Source organism: Antedon bifida, chromosome 4 (assembly GCF_963402885.1).
Source record: "Antedon bifida chromosome 4, ecAntBifi1.1, whole genome shotgun sequence".
In the NCBI taxonomy this organism is placed as follows: Eukaryota; Metazoa; Echinodermata; class Crinoidea; order Comatulida; family Antedonidae; genus Antedon; species Antedon bifida.
In genome coordinates, this window is record NC_136229.1 from 1,464,749 (window position 1) to 1,481,276 (window position 16,528).

The following is a 16,528-nucleotide window of genomic DNA, read 5'->3' on the forward strand; positions in this document are numbered from 1 at the left end:
GATCAAAGTGTGACTGTGAAATCGTGCGTTTTGTACCACTCGTTCAAGTGACAAGGTAAACATTTTTGTACATTATATTAAGAGGATTGGGTAATTGTTTTGTATGACTAGGACTGATGTAATTTTATTAATTAGCTTATTTTCCTTGCGCAATTTCAAATTGCCAAGAATTTTGTTGCGCAATAAATTTCTTGGATTGTGCAATGTTTTTCTTGCGCAATTTTAAATTACGCAATTTTAAATTGCGCAATTTGATTCGAACAATTTTAAAATGTTATTATTAAGGAAGTTTTGTTGATTTTATGTGTTTTATTATGTCGTGTAGTTATTGAATTACCTCTACAAACAAAATTTAAAGCAAAAAATTGCTGCCAGCCAACGATTTTTCGGTTGAATTTAACCGTTTATTTTGTCTTCATAAATGAAAACATAATTTTTGTTTTCTTTGAAAGTGATTAACTTTATTAAAACTACAAAAGTGGCCAAAGTTTGATTTTATTTATTTTCATTTTTCATGTTTTTGGCAGACAATATAATACAAAGCATAGGCCATGCTGGGTAACAAGGTTGATTTTTGTTGTGAAATAATTTAGCATGGTGATAAAATAATTTTTTCTAAAAAAAGTAAATGTACAATCATAAATAGTTTGTTATTAAATATTTTCTGTGAAATGTTATATAATTGCAAAATATATTATAATTCTATTTATTGTGACCATTATATGTCTATATATAAATAAAATCTTCTATAATCTGTATAGTACCTCGCTCGTGTGAGGGGGGGGGGGGGTATCCATGTTCTGTTAAAAGCGATACAAATTTCCAATGCAAAATCGCAGATTGCTCATTTTTCTGAGATATATTCTTTGGTTGGACTGTGTAAAAGATTTTATTTTTAGTGTGCTACATGATAAATTGCAGCATACAGCTAAATCTTGATTGCAATTATGAAACACTACAAACCCTGGTTATGTATTATTAGAGGAGTATATGATAGAAAAATTTTGTGATTTCATGCTCATTTATACACTATCATATATTATACATTATATCACTATCACAGTGAAATGGCTGTGACGTCGCTAATGAATAGAAAATTCTACCTGAGGAGTTTTCGTTAAAAACAAGTAGATCTATTTGCATATTCAGTTCAATTGCTAATTTGACTTTGTTCTTATAATTATATCAATTTAATGTACATCCCTAATATGCTGTCATGGTTACTGGTAAGATCAGTAGTTTCTTTTGCAGAGAATATGTATTAGAATAGCTTGGATTTGGTAAGCTTTGGAAATAATTTTTTTTTGTTTGTTCTTTTCAATAGTATCGGCACATCACCATGCCTCAGAAGAAAAATACTTGTCAATCTGATGGCTGTAATAAAAAAACAAAAAAGTCAACAAAATTGTATTGTGAAAAGTGTTTAAAAAAGTTAGATCGTTGCGCATTTCCAGGCTGTAAAACTAAACTGAAAAACAAAAACTATCCATTTTGTGATAAGTGTAAAACAAAATCTGACGATGAGAAAAGGGAAGAAGAAGAATGCTTGGCTGCTTGTGCATCTCCAGATTGCACACATGAAATTAAAAATCAAAATAAAAAGTTTTATGAAACGTCAAAATCTAATGAAGAAGCTCAGAAAGTGGAATCACTAAAATCCTTGGTCTCAGACTGCGAAGACGAAATAGAGGATTCTGCAGATAATCAAGAAGTAAAACACGAGCTTCAATGCATAAACTGTCGAAATCTAATTCTTTCATCTCATAAATTTTGTCCAGAATGTGGTGTTAAGCAAACATCAGGTATGAATTTTTTTTATGGTTTTAGTGATTTTATTTATGCATATATAAAAACAAATCTTTTTGATATATATATACACTAATGTTGCTCAGAATATGAAGAAGATGTCATTCCTGAGATACATTTATTCTGGGCCCACTACGAAGTCTGAACTATTCCATTTTTCTTCGAGGGGTGTCCATATTTGGGAATAATGGCATATGTAGGTATCTCACCTATAGACTACCAACCAACACCACCCATAGCAAAAAAAATTAGTAGATTTAAGTAAACTTAAGTAGAAATAGCTCTATTTTTAGTAGCCCTAATAGTTTTTAGTAGACCTTTTTATCTCGCCTACTAAGGATTTTAACTCAATGAGTCAACGATGGAATTATATACTTCCCAGCTATATAAATTAGATTGATAGTTAATATTTAACTGGCTATTATCATTTTGTTTATAGTCTATTGATAGGTCATTGGTAGCCCTTGTATAGCTATAATAAGTAGACAGCAGATAGATATGATACTCATAGATTTCTAATAGATCTGGTAGTCCATATGTCTGTGAAGTTGGTTACTAGTTCCTAGTTCCTTATTCAAATTCAATTAAAGGGACAGTCACAAATATATACAAAAACTGATTTTAATACGTAATAACTGTCTAATTGAGTTGTTATTGCATCAACTTGTTAGCCTTGACCTCCTCTACTTCTTCCGGTCAAAGTTCAATAACATTTTCAAGTGTTATAATGTTCGTAAAGCCAGATACTTATTCGCCGTAGAGGGCGTAGATGCATAAAAGTTCGCGGAACTGGGGTGGCAAATGGTAAAGTAGGTCAAGGGTGATCGATCCATACCAAATCATAAATAAATTAATATCTATAGGAGTGAGGCCGTCCATTCTTCCTACCGTTTGTAGTTTCCTCTTAAATCGCACATGCAATACCAAAGTTAAGGGAGCCACCTCTTCAAATTCTAATATTACTTGTGGGGTGCCCCAGGGCACGAAGTTGGGCCCCCTTCTCTTTTTGGTATTAGTCAATGATGTTGCTGAGGGAACTGACAGGCGGTGGAAATATGTGGACGACCTCACTCTTAGTGAAGTAGTTAGAAGTAGTAATAGCCAATTGTTGCAGGACACTTTAAATCAACTTGATGATTGGTGTTTGATAAATAGAGTCCTTCCCAAGCCATCCAAGTGCAATGTGATGCGTATTTCCTTCCTAAAGTCCGAATGTCCTCCTCCCAGTTTCAATCTAAATGGCCATGATCTTAAATGTGTAAATCACATTAAACTGCTGAGTGTTACCTTGCAGGATAACCTTAAATGGGAGATGCATATTCATGATATCGTTGCTAAAGCATGTCGACGTTTGTACACTTTGATTATACTTAAGAAAGCCAAGGCGCCTTCTAAAGATCTACTACAAGTATATACTTGCTATATACGTCCTTTAGTTGAATATGCATGCCCTGTGTGGCACAGTTCAATTACGAAAGGCCAAACTAAGTCAATAGAAAGAGTTCAAAAAAGAGCTCTACGAATCATTTATGGCATGAACTATGTATCCTACGAGTCTGCTCTTAAATTGTCAGACCTTCCATCGCTAGTTAACAGAAGAGTCCAACTCTTACTGAAATTTGGTAAAAGAATATTAAAGTCTGATACATTTAGAAGCATTCTTCCCCCTGTTCGTGACATTAGCAGAACCCTGAGGTCTGCAAGTAAGCCTCTACTCGAAATCCCGTTTGGTCGTACAGAAAGATTTAGATCTTCACCAGTCCCTTTTTTAGTCCGACTCATTAATGATGAATATTGAATAGGCTGGCACTATTTTAACTTACAGGTGGACCAATTTTAATGTGTTAATTTTTTAAAACTAGTTTTACCTTTTATACATACTGTATTTATATATTTTTATCAAATTTTGTAAAATACTACTTTTCAGCCTTTTGGCTGCCGTTGTATTTTGATGTCTTTTTTTATGAATAAATATACCTAAATATATAAAACATTTTGAAAAAATCAAGTAGGTCAAGTGTTATAACGTTTGTAAAGCCAGTTACTTATTCGCCGTAGAGGGTGTAGACGCAAAAAAGTTTGCAGAACTAACATGTTGATGCAATAACAACTCAATTAGACAGTTATTACGTATTAAAATCATATAAAAATATTTGTGACTGTCCCTTTAATTGAATTTGAATAAGGAACTAGGAACATAGTAACCAACTTCACAGACATGGTAGACCATATCTATCTATTGTATAAAGTAGATAGTTTATTAACAGTTACTGGCTATTATCAGTTTGTTTATGTCTATTAATAGGTTGCCCTTTGTATAGCTGTTATAAGTAGACAATAGATGTATACAACTGTATTACTCAAAGATTAAAAATAGTGAAAAATCTATCTAATACTATTAGTGGGGGTTTTGAATTATGCTAATGAGGTAAAACCTATTAGGAACTATCTAAAATCTACCTGAAATCTACTTATTAGTAGGTGCTTAATAGGTAATAGAGCTATATCTATTAAGGCGATAACTTATAAGGCTAATAGATATAGAACCGGCCGTATAGATAGTGGGGCCTGTGGCAAAGCGAATTTTGTTAAATGACATCCCGAAATAACCGGATATAGTACTCTCGCACGTAAAAGTCATGATAAATGACACCTATAGTTCACTGGAAAATGACACTCTATATCGGGCTACTAAACAGCAATACCATCGTATCCTGCCTATTTTTTCTGCCGGTAAAACACACGCAACATTTTTAACGTCAGAGGATGTCCCCGACGAAGGTAAGCTAATACATTCTGGCAATTATAATCAATAAATACAAATTAATTATTATTATCAATTAATAATTTTAAAAAGTAAAAAAATATGAAGCTGCTGCTATAAATATATTGAGCAAAACGTTAAATTGTATTATTTTGATCAATAAGTCAGTAAAACCACAATTTCCAAAATTCATTTTCATTTATCCACTATAAACTGTACAACAGTGTTGCTTAAATTAAACTACAATTCAGAAAAGAAAATATAATCGAAATTTCTAAAAAGAAGCAATTAAACACTGTTATTTCAAAGTTTGGAAATTTAGTCCAATATCACGGACATAAGATGATGATAAATAGGGTACTATGGAAATACATAAATGATGGGGAATCTCCGGCAAAATGCAATAATTATGGACAAATCAATGGCCCATATGATGGAGCTTTCCAAGAACACAGTGTATAGTGGCCTTTCGTACCTTCTCATGACCCACACAAGCAATCCAAACAGTCAGAAATTCATTCTGAGCATGTTCAGAAATATATCCACACAAAAAAATATGCTGACATCTGGCGGTAAATTGTGCGCGGTAATGCTGGTTAATTTTACGCTGAAGTCTGTCAAATCACATATAGGCTCTTCCAAAACTGGACTTCTATTATGTTAATGGTTATTATATATGATAAAATTAGATCAAAATTTTAATTAAGTGACAGAAAAAAATATTTAGCATGAAATTAAGGGTGTTTTCCTCCCTGAACACCACTGTTAAATTGTATAGTTGCATGAATGAGACTCGGTTTATAGTAAATTGTGTTTTTTCCTAAACAGAAGCTTCAATCAAGAGACCTCCTGCAGAAGACATTGCTGCCATAAAGCAAAAAAAGGTACACTGTGTGTTTTCAGAAAACCATATCGAGACACAACCTCCTCCACCTCCTGGACAAGAGGATCCTTCATATGCTGACAAGTCTGGAGAACCTCGTCACAGTGTACTAATAGAGGTAGAAAACCAAAAAATGGCAGATTCAAAAAATCAATCTAATAGAAGAACAACACAATATGATGATACAGTAAGTGAAACACTCCTAAACCTTAGAAGTGGAGAGATGGATCACATAAAAGAATTGGACATGCATGAAAACATTGTTGATCATCGAGGTTGTGAAGGTGTAAATCATGATAATCAACATATTGTAGCAGGCCAGCCAATTCCAGAAGAACATACAAATGATTCAACGAGGACAACAACTCCACGAGATCAAGAAACTATAAAGACAGAGCAGACAGCTGATTCAAAGAGGACAACAACTCCAGGGGAGCAGACAAGAGTAACAGAGCTACCAAATGAAACAAATCAGAAAACTACTGTGGTAGGATCTCCAAGAGAATCTATAAAGGCAGAGCAGACAGCTGTGGCAAAACTGCCTAATACAGGAAATATGAAAGATGTTGTAGGGAAGGAACCTCCTAGAGATCAGAAAATTACTTCAGAGCCAGAGCAGAAAACTGACGAAAAGACAGCTGATTCAAATAATGGAATGACACAAGAGCAGAAAACTGCAACAGAGGTGCCAAATGCAGCAAATCAAAAAAATGTAGAGAAGGGAATTCCAAATGAGAGAACTTCAGCACTAGAGCAGAAAACTATGGCAAATCAGACAGCTGCAACAGAGAATGTACCAACAACTCAGGCTTCAGTTTCTGGTAGTCTGAACGAGTCTACTTCTACTCCTTCAGTAGGGCATAATCTCCGGGCAAGACAAGGTCATTCGTCAAATCGTCAAGATGGTTATCAACAAAAATCAGGATGTGATGGTTCATCAGTAGATAAAGTATGACAATTTGTTTCTTTGTAAATAAATGTATTTATTATTGCTAATTTGATCAAATTCTCCCACACGCAAATTGGAGTGTTACTTTTGTTAAATCATATCATATATCATTAGCCATATTGTGAACAAAAATGTACATAAATTATCAGTCTAACTTACTACTAAATGCATAACTTCTGAAAATGCCTAACAATAGTTTTCAAAATCACTGCAAACCCAACATTGCCTCAATGGTGATCTAACAATGTATTATTTGTAACCAGTTAACAACCCAGAAAGCAGACGGTAAATGTTCTACATATGCTAAAGTTGCTAGCGCAAATAAAGTAAGACTTTTGAAATTCACCTTAAAGTTTAAAAAGCAAAAACACAAACAATTTTAAATGTAACAACAAACATAAATGTATGATTTTTAAAAAAAAATTAGAATGATCACCAAAGTGCAGGAGATGCTAGTTCACAAAAGCAACTTGAAAAACCAAAGGCTTTGAAGGATTGTAAAGGGGGAAAAATGATGAAAATATACTTCCATGCTGTTCTTACACCTGAATTTGAATTCAACACCAAGACTGATGCAGTGTATATGCGTTTTGGATCAAATGGTCTTGGTGATTTTAAGTATAATGCTGTTGAAATGAAGCTACAGAGGTAAGAGATAGACTACATATAAAAAGTGGCAATGTTATCTGATATTTGTCTGTTTTTTAGTTAAAAATGTTTCTTCATTTAGGTGATTTGCACTATTGTAACTGTTAAGTCTCTTTCTTTGTTATCTGTCCAAGGTTTTACTGGATCAAATTGTCATTTTTATTTATAAATGTTACAGTGTGTAATTTTTGCAGAATGAATGAAAATGGGTTTGACCCATGGAACAATCAGTTAATTATACCATATTGTGCTTCAAAAAAAAAAGTCCTTAATGTTATTCTGTTAAATTCGATCATCCTCAGGAGTGAGAATGTAGAAAGTTCAGTAAACTGGGGAATATAAGTGAAATTAGGTGGGACTTGAGCCCTTCTCACATAGAATTGTGGCAATATCCCAGTAAGCAAGTTGGTATTATTGCCGGTCTAGAAGGTAATATTACGGAAATTTTACGGTTTTCTGTGTGAAAGGTCACAATGAAAGGCGCAATATTGAAAGGTTACTGTCTTCATAAATAGAGGTTGCACTCTTTTAAAAAAAGAAATACAAGCTTTGAAGCTCAATGGCTACAACAAAGAGAACTTCAGGATATCATCAACCGGTAACGATTCGGCAGAGTTTAGAAAGTCTGCATGTTTACCATATTTGAGACAGCTTTCTCGTCGTATCTAGCGAGTACTGCAAAATGCTGACATAAAAGTCAAGGTCAAAACTGAAGGTCATAACATAAAGAAGTTCGATAAATAATTTAATTATTTAAGCATAACTTTTTTATGTTGGAAAGGAGGCCTCCATTGGGGAAACTGGACCTGACCTTCAAGCCAGGCACAAAGAACATCAAGCCATGCCAGAAGAGGAGAGCAAGATAAATCATTACATCATTACACATTCTCACAAACAACAACCGAGTTAATTGGAAAGATCCTAAACTGATTGCTACTGTTCCTTCTTGGAATTCCAGACACACCAGAGAAGCTATTGAAATCTACAAACACAAGACATTGGAATTCTTATAAGTGATATTTGTCTATCTTCATTTAACCTGAATGTACATCAACAGTAAATCATGCCATAGTCTTTGGCCAATTTACATTATTTCAAAACTCTTTCTAGACACATGGTTTTTGTTGTTCACACCTCTAAATAAACAATACTTTTCTATGTCTAGTTTCAATCCCTCCCACTTAATATTGTTTTAGCTTTCACACCCAGTCCCACCCAGTTTCACTTACATTCCCTAGTTTCAAGAAAATGGTTGTTTACAGAACGTACTAAATAACTTTTTGTAGGAAGCTATAGACCAATTTTCTCATATATTCTTGAAATGAAAAAAGATCGCACACTTTTAGTGTATTCACAGAGGAAACTCAGTGTTTGTGAAAAATAATGCATTTTTGTCCAATTCTTGAGATAGGCATTTTTGTCCAATTCTTGAGATAGCAATTCTTATTAATATTTTGTATTTCATTAGAACATGCTGACCCAATTAAAAAATAATAAAATATTGAATATTCTCTGTTCCAGAACTGAAAACAACTATGTTTTTATGAAAGGCATGCTTGAAATTAAACCATCTTATCTCAAGTACAATATTCCATACAAATATTGTCATGTTAGAAAGGACAAGGATGGGAAAGAAGTGTATGAATATGAACATCTCTACAATCAATCTAGCTATTTAATTACTAACAGAGCACTGATAACAAAAAGGATGAACCCATGTGCAGAAGGTACAGTTTATTTGTCTTTGGATATTTTAGTTACATGTGGTACTATGCATAAGGACAAAAGTAATAATAATATTTTTTTGTTACATCTCAAAATCTTGAAATGTTTATTTTAGGAGTGTGGCATCAATATGACAACATGATACACCAGGTTAATCTAACATCCCCCATGAAAGAAAAATCAGGTGATCAAAAATGGTCATTTTCACAAGCATTTAAAAATGTCAAAGGATTTTTTCGTGGTGATACAGTGTCAAATCGTAATGAGCGTATAGCAGCAGACTATAAAGTTGGTTTGTTGTCATACCTTCCTGCTTGGGAAGGTTTTGTGTGTGAAAATAGTAAACCAATGAAGCCTTGTGAAGCTCTTCAGAAGTTCATTCATGTTGCTAAATGTATGGAAGGAGTATCAACACAGACACAATATTCATCAACAGTATTTTGGGTTCCTGCTGGGTATTCATCATTTGAGGTATAGCTCTTGAACACACTATGTTGTTTTTTTTTATTGTCAAGTATGTTTCATTATATATTTATGATCAGTTTATTGTATATTATATAGCATATGTTGTATTATTTTTTAAATATTTATTTTCAATCTTATTTATTTTATTGCAAAACAGTTTGTATTATCAATTTTAAAGTGATGTCATCTCTCCCTCTATTATACCACCACTTTAAAATATGAGGCCAACATTTATAGAAACACCTATGTGTGTTGTTTTTTTTAATCACAGGTTATTTTTCAATATCTTGAGCCAAAGGTCAACCAGTTGGGAAGTTATTCTGCTTCCAACGATACTGACAGTGATGTAATTGTTAATGCATTAATGTCTGCCTTAGCTATAGTCCACATACTTGTGAACTTTAAAATCTATTTGAATCAACCAGAAGTCTTACTACATGCATTAGTTCTACCACCAAATATTAGCAAAGAACAGTATGACTGTATTATTGAACAAATCAAGGAAGAGTTTAATCCTATACTTCAGTAAGTAAAATATTATATTGATGATTTTGATAATAAGATGTTTGTAAAAAAATTGCTATTTTCTGTATAAAATGCCATCATTTTTTCTCAGTGATATAATCAAATCGCTTGAGGATTGGTGCAACATGATTATAACATCAGACACCAATGTTAATGCATCTTGGTTGCTGGTGATGCCTCTTCTGCACTTCTTGCGTGGTGACTCAAAGCCAATGGAATGGCCTGCAAGTTTGCATAATCATAGTTACAATGATGAACGGTTGTGGGGATATAACTGCCTGGAGGTTAGGGAAAGTAAAATGCAGCAAAATAGAACTATGTAAGTATCTTCTTCATACATTTAAGTTGATTAGTTAGTTTAGTTTGAATGTTTATTCATATTTATTGATCATTGAGAATATTTTTAGTTCTAAGCAGCATTCTGGTGTGGTATAATGTTTAATAAATAGAAACCCTACAAATAAGTATTCAAATAAACTTTCTTATTATGTACTATTGGTTGACCTGTTGCAAGCAGGAACGGTATATTTTATATAATAAAATATTTTATACATATAAATGTATTTCAATCATTTGAAAAAAAACATGCATGTAACCATATCTACTGCAAAAACCTGTTCGGGTACAACAATACACATTAAACCTAGTAGACCTACTAGTAAATTATAGTAGCCTAACTGATTTTTCCAATAAACAGTATTGAATGAATAAGTGTCTTATTATTTTATGATACGTTTTTGCATCCATGACGTTCTATAAACCAGAACTAAACTTCCCTATAATTTAAGGGGGTGAACTGCATTTGTATATTGATACAACATTCATTTTTATTTTTATATAGGCAGCAATTACCAGGAATATTGAAAGATCTTCAGTTTCTTTTCCAAGTTGATATTCTGCTTCAGTGTACATTTTTATCATCGTTTAGCTTAATTCAGCTGACTGAGATATTCGCTATTGCCAAGTTTGATTTTCATATAACATGCTGTGCAGTTGCAAATTGGGTTCACCAGATTTTTGTTTGCCGTCATCCTCGTTCTGATACAATAAAGGTAAAGCAATTTTTGTTGAAAAAGTGGCGAATGACAATGATGCTTTACAGTGGCTGATCCAGGATTTTGAAATAGGGGGACCCAGGGCCTAAAAATGGTGAAATTAATGGCTGAGCTTAATTTAATGTCCTATCTTTTACATTACAATTTGCGAGATTTAGCAAACACCATCCCCCACCCCAATGATCTGTGACCTATGCATTGATGTGTCATCGGTGCTCATTTGGACCTATAAACCACCAAAATTGTGTTGAGGAATAAATAGAGAGAAGCACATCCTAACTTCCCTGTATTCGTACAATAATGTTCTTATGTTGCAAATCAAAAGCTCCCTAATTTCTATAAATAACCAAAATCTAAAATGAACTTTTTTTGGCCAATTAGGAATTTCAGACTGTCCTCACCGTAATAAATGAAAATATGAAAGATGACGTAGAAAGGTAATTTTTATCATTATTATATTATTATTATTACTAGAGGGTGAGCACGCTTCGCTCGCTCCCCCTCTACAGGTTGTAGAAGGACGTTCTGGCCTGGAAATTTTCGGAGGTCGGTTACCATTATTGAAATGCATCTAATTAGATGATGAATATAATTATAACATTTTTAAAGTACAGTGTTTATTGTTTGGTAGGGTTTTAGGGGGGATGCATTCATTTGAGGGAGGTGCTTATTCGAGAGAGGCCTTAAATTTGTTAGGGTAATATGGTAACATTTATAATCAAATAAATTCCTCTAGATATGAACAAATACAACAAAATTACAATAAGAAATGCTTGGTAAATTGTGTTATAATACAATACTGATATGTATGGGCGTTGGATTAGATGGATTTTTATGGTGGGGGCAAGAGGCGGGCTGCTTTATTTATTTTTTTTATCATCAAATAAATACGGTAGGCCTAATTGGTAGTCATTATTTTGGCACCTAAACATCTTGTAAAATATTGATTGACATCCGTGACACAGTAGGCCATTTCGGCCCAAGGAAGACATTTTTAAACCACTTTCAACATGGCCCGAATCATCCTGGGTCTTAACGGGACACGCAGTTACAGACCTAACACAGCAACTCGGCCACCATTATTCGACTATCAGGGTTTTACCCAATTTCAAATATAGGCCTTATCAGTTCTCTCAATGTAATCTTATATACTGATTTTACAATTTCCACAAAATATGCTTGTGTAATTTTTTTTTTGCTGTCTTCACGAAAAATAAACAAAACAGCAAAAATTAATATCGCCACCAACGGCAGCAAATACTTAGTTAAAACCAGAAAGTCGCAAAGTGATGACTCAACAACCCGGGAATTACTTCTACGTACGGTTGAAAATCTAACGATGAAATATTTTTTTAAAACCCTTTATAATTTCATTTTTTTCATTTATCTTTTTATTTCGGAATATCATGGTGACATAATATTATATCGATAGCAAAAGAGAGAAAAAAAAATCTTAATCTAACAGCTCATAGAACAAAAACAAAGATATGTAAATATAAAAAGTCAATGCAACAAAGCATTCCATTGTATGTGCATTCTTGACACATTAAGAACGTGGCGATTAATGGCCATGATCAAGCAATTACTACTTGCGTTCACACGATTTTTAATAATAATATCTTCCTAAGATAGAAATATGGAAGAATATCGTAATAGTGAACACTAATGTTATCAAATCTACGTTTCGCGGTACATCTGAGATAGATAAGGTAGATATCCAAGGCGGAGATCTTTACAATAGTTTTCCATTGTGCTCGCCTATTTCAAAATTAAGCATAATTTATATATAGATTATAAGAATACAGTACGCCAATAAGGTTGATGTTTATATGCCACAACTCTACAGATCACACATAGACCGATGTAATGCGAATAATGTATTTTAATAACAATCAATAACTCAATACAACAACAAGAAAATCAAAGCCACAAAGCACGAGCAACTCTAGCCCATGAGGGCGCACTGGCGTGACTACTTTTCTTTCCTCTTCTTTCTTAATCAGTTTTAATCTAAAACAATATCCTTTAAAGCAAAACATAAGAAAAGCAAAACATATGGGAACCGGCATCACAAAATCAAAGCAAAAAATAAAATCATGTTATTCTGAGTGAAACTTTTAAAAAAAATAAAATATCGTGCAAGATCGTAAAACCACTAGTCCATAATAAACTCAGAAAATCGGTTTGGTAGGTGGTGAGAGCGTTGAGGTCTTGAACAAGACTGAGAAGTTGGTTCATCGCGAATCTGGTTGTAGGGCGGATCAGAATCATGAACATCTTCAAGGACGGTGTTTGTGGCACCGTCGACAAGCGGAGAAGATATCTCAACAGGAATGACAGGCTGAACAGGGGCAACCACGGTAGGTCCAAATGTATTATCCTCATTGTCCGATCCCTCACTCTGGTACTTTCGTGAGGTAAGTGTACTAGGAGCAAGTATAGAGCTAGGAACTTTAAAGCATTCGGATCGCTTAACACGGTACGATGTGTTTCGTAACTGGGTTCCACTGAACTTGCGAACGCAACACCATGTACCATCAACGGATACGACAAGGTATCTCTTACGAGCGTTAGACTTGTTAAGATCTGCATACAGGTATACAAGATCACCCACCTCCACAAGAGTTGCAGGAGCAAGTTCACGAGTGGGAGCTTTTGAAATTCGACTGTATTTGTGATTAGAGGTGCGTGATGAGTGCTGTTCGCGGATAAGCTCGAGGTCAGAGAGTGGGATCTGTTCGTGGGAAAACTGGTCACGCTGGGTCCACATCTCACGAGCGGATAAACCACGGGAGCGAATGCGTGAGTTGAGTTGTGCGGTTGCACGAGCGAGTGCAATAGGCGAGATAAAACCAGCGTCAGGATCCAAACGAAGTAGCTCATCTTCCAGTTCTTGAATAGCCTTCTCGGCAACTGGATTTTTATTAACATTTTTAAGTCGGCCTATTTCAATACAGATGCGTTCCTGCTTGAGTAATGAGTCATTAACAAGTGCTTGGAATCCGGGTGCCCCGTCGGCACGGATAATGGCGTGGGGACCATCAAGGGGACGGAGCTCAACGCACATTCGGATAAGAGCGTCACGAAGTGAGTTACGCTGTTCGTTGTCAAGAAAACAAGCGACTGTGAATGACGTTACCGCTTCTCTCACAATCAGAATGAATTGACGATTGCGCTTCATGACATCTGCAGCGAATGTAACACCCACAGTTTCCGGTGGGTCGCCAGTAGACTGATCGATAGAGGCCTTAGGAATTCGGCGAAGGGTGGCGCATTGGTGGCAAGATGAGGTGGTGACTTCGATCGATTTATCCATGTCGAGGGCATAAAAATATCGATGTGCCATTTGTTTGAGTTGGTGACAAGTCGGGTGGTCTAATCGGATGTGTAAGGCAGTAAGCAGGCCATGCAAAAACGGGCGTGGAACAATAATTCTTTCTCGTGGAGGAGCAAGTGGCTCATGAACGAGAGACACGAGAAGGTTGTCTTTGCTAAGTGATGCGACAGCGAGGTAGCGTTTGACATCTCTCTTATCGGTAACCTTTTTAGAAGGACGCGTACCTTGGATTAAGTGGGCATGTACCCTACGTAAATCAGGGCATTCAGATTGTAGTGAAAGCCATGCGGACCTACTTGTGAAGGGCAGCTTGGATTGACCTGTGATGAAATCGTGTGAAGCGATTCTGAGTACAACTGATTCCTCAGAGCGCTGAACAAAGGAACATACCTGGCAATTGGCATCAATGCATTCAGGAGCATTGCGGCTTGCAAAGTCTGAGGGAACATTCGCGGAACCAGCTAGGTGTCGAACGGAAACCTGGTATCGGCTAGCGGAGGACAGGAAAGTTGATACTCTGGGGCTCACGGAAAATTCACCCCGGCAAAGCTTTTCAAAAGCCTGCACGCACGGTTTACTGTCAGTTAAAACACAAGCTCGTTTAGTAGATTGAACAACATATGGACTAAAATGCTTAACTGCGACAGCGATTGCCAGGGCTTCGATCTCACACGGGAGCCACGTAAGCTGTCGAGCTCTAAGTTTTGCACTAAAGAATCCGGAGATCCGCAGACTATCGTCTCGTCTAATGTATAGTGTTGCCCCAATTCCGTGTCTTTTTACTGAACCATCAGTGACTATCCAAAGCTGGTCATCTGGATGGGGTAACGTGATTGTTTGGCTGGTTGTGAGCAACTTTTGAGCAGTCTGAAAATCTTCACAAAGGGCATCACACCACGTGATTTTGTCTTGGGACTGTCGGCCAGCCACAGCATCGTCTAAAGGTGTGAGGATGGAAGCGCAGTTGGGGATAACCCGTGCGAGCACTTTATACGCCCCAATGAACGATCGGAGGCCCTTTACAGTCTTAGGGGGAGAACACGTAGCGAGCGTCGAAATACGATGTGGATTGGCTCTTAACGTGCCAAGGGACCATGTCCACCCGAGTATAGTGGTAGTTTTTGGGCAGATAAATGTTTTACTTGCTGAGAGACTGAGCCCGCATCTATAAAGTTCGGACAGCAGTCGGCGCCAGTTGCAAAGTAACTCATCTAGGGTGTCTCCTCCGCAGTAGAGGTCGTCTGCAATCTTGGCAATGACGCCTTCAGAGAGAAGCTCTCCCAAGACGCGGCAGGTTAGTTCCTCCAGCGCTGTTTCAGATCCCGGCATTCCCATAGCAGACCTGGCGTATACACGGATTCCTCTGAAGGGCGTGGCCACTCCGCAGTACTTCATCGATTCGCGTGAAAGCGGTATCTGATAAAATGCCTTAGTGAGGTCTGTAGAGATAATGTACTTCCACCTAGCGATATGACGAAGTACAGAGTTGACGTCGGGCATTAGTGAAGGCTGAGGTTTCGCGTATCGACCGACATCCGCAAAGGCGGTTACAAGGCAGAATCCTCCGCTGTCTTTCTTTACTAAGAATGATGGGTTTAAATATTCTACTTGAATACCCGCATCTTCAGGTCGCACAAAAACACCCATCTTCTCTAAGTCGTCGAACTTCTCTTGAAGCTCAACAAGTTTGTCTCGCGAATACTGTGGAAGTCTGCCTTTTCGCTGTGGTGGCTGTACAGGGCCCATATTAACGACGGCTTGGAAGGGACCGGCTGCGCCATTATAGCATTTGATATGCGGATCAAAAACAACATCGAACTCTTCGTTAAGAGATTTAAATCTTTGTCGGATTGTAGGGGGAATGATACGATCAGGGTCAAGGTGAATTTGCAATGAATGTAGTGTCGATTGTGTGGGGCGTGGTAATGAACTGGTTTTCACAGGAGGTTTACAAGTGTGGTCATTGGTATTACAGTCGTCCGGGACAAAGACAGGGCGTATCTGACAGAAGTGTTCGTTTCGTTTAAGAACCTGAGGTAATGATGTGTTATTTTCAATGCGAATTTCAATTCAATTTAGAGTTACAAATCCCAGAAGGTGTTTCGACTCATGATAATGAGCTCGCCCTTGAACCTCGCAGCTATACTCATCGACCTCCTGTACCTGGCCAGAGTATGGTACTATTTCAATTTCAATGCGTCAATGCTGTGAATAGTACCATACTCTGGCCAGGTAGGAGGTCGATGAGTATAGCTGCGAGGTTCAAGGGCGAGCTCATTATCATGAGTCGAAACACCTTCTGGGATTTGTAACTCTATGAAGTCACCGGGCCACAGAGTAGTTAAGCTGCTAGGAGCGCGTAATACTTGAG